The sequence below is a fragment of the Phaseolus vulgaris genome, chromosome 1 (genome assembly GCF_000499845.2).
Source record: "Phaseolus vulgaris cultivar G19833 chromosome 1, P. vulgaris v2.0, whole genome shotgun sequence".
Taxonomy (NCBI): Eukaryota; Viridiplantae; Streptophyta; class Magnoliopsida; order Fabales; family Fabaceae; genus Phaseolus; species Phaseolus vulgaris.
Window position 1 is genome coordinate 42,589,492 of NC_023759.2, and position 1,568 is coordinate 42,591,059.

At 38.3% G+C, this 1,568-nt stretch overlaps 1 pseudogene; it reads right to left on the minus strand.

Annotated features, from left to right (window-relative positions):
* Positions 1 to 307: 307 nt before the first annotated feature.
* LOC137816797 (small nucleolar RNA R71) lies at positions 308 to 413 on the minus strand (annotated as a pseudogene).
* Positions 414 to 1,568: the final 1,155 nt, after the last annotated feature.

Sequence of the window (1,568 nt, forward strand, 5' to 3'; positions counted from 1 at the left end):
GCAATACCTGCTACCGCTAAGGCCTTGAAAATAAATCCTAATTTTCTCACTATCATCATTACTCATCAATTCAAAGCAATGGATCATGAGGATCCATGTTCACATTTGTCTACATTTTATGAATTGGTGGGAACAATGGGCTTTCAATCAAGTGATCTTGAAAATGCTTATATGTGTTTGTTTTCTTTGTCATTGGCAGGAAAGGCTAAGGATTGGCTCAGATCACTTCCAAATCAGAGTCTCACTAGTTGGAAGGACGTAGAGGAAAAATTCCTGCAAAGATTTTTTCCAATTTCTCGCTACATCAAAGCAAAGTCTGAAATTTCTGTGTTCAGACAAGGAGTAGATGAATCATTCTGTGAGACATGGGAAAGATTTAAAATGTTACTTAGAAAATGCCCAAATCATGGGTTTGAAGATATTGCTCAACTGAGCATATTTCTCTCCGGTCTCAGATCTGACACAAAGATGCTCCTAGATGCTGCAGCTGGCGGCACAACGATGACTCTTGATGTAGAACAAGCGACAAGGATTATTGCTGCATTGGCGTCAACTGATTATCAATCCCAACATGATAAACAAAATACTCAGAAGGAAGGTTCGTTAGAAGATGCACTCTTGGCTCAAAATAAAATTCTGACACAACAGATTGAGCAACTAACCGCACAAATGGCTAAATTGTCCCAACAGTTATATGTTGTGCAGTCATCTCAAAGCCAGAGTCACTCAATCATGTGTGATTTTTGTGGAGGTGATCATCCTAATGGACACTGTTCTTATCTGAACAATTCACCTGAAGTTGAGGATCCATTCATGCTTGAAAGAATGAGTAAAGTTGAAGAAGCCCTAACAAAGCTTGTCATAATGGAAGAAAATAGCATGGCAACAATCAGGAATATAGAGATCCAAATGGGAAAAGTGGCTAAACAATTTGAAGAAATACAAAGTGGTCAGTTTTTAGTTGACAACCAAACCAACCCAAAAGAGCATTGCAATAAGGTAATAGCTGAAAAAGAAGATGAGACTGAGGAGTTAGAGAGAGAAATGAAAAGAAGTGAGGAAGAAAAAATTAAAAATAAGGAGAGAAGTGTTCTTGAAAAAGATTTATCATATCCTCATCCTCCTTCAAAAACAGAGAAGGACAGAAAATTCTTTGACAAATTGCTCCCTAGGAATTATTTTGCAGGAAATCTGAAGCAAGATTCAACATTTGAGAGATTTCTGAAGAATAGGAGCTATATTGAAGAGAGAAATAGAGAGTTGGAGGCTAGATGCAGTATCATGACTCAAAGGGACTTGCTTCAAAATTCTAAGAACTTAGGAGGTTTTAATCTTCCCGTGTCTATAGGCGTTTTATCTGTGGACAAGGCTGCACTGTATTTAGGCGATTTGGAGGTTCAACCCACCAAGATGCAGTTGGCAAAAAGATCCATCAAAGATCCTTATCGTGTGGTTGAAGATGTTCTTGTAACGAGGAAGAATGCATACAACATGATGCAACAAAGAGAGTTGTCCATCTTGAAATAAACAGGCGTCAAGCTAGATGACGTTAAACGAGCGCTTACTGG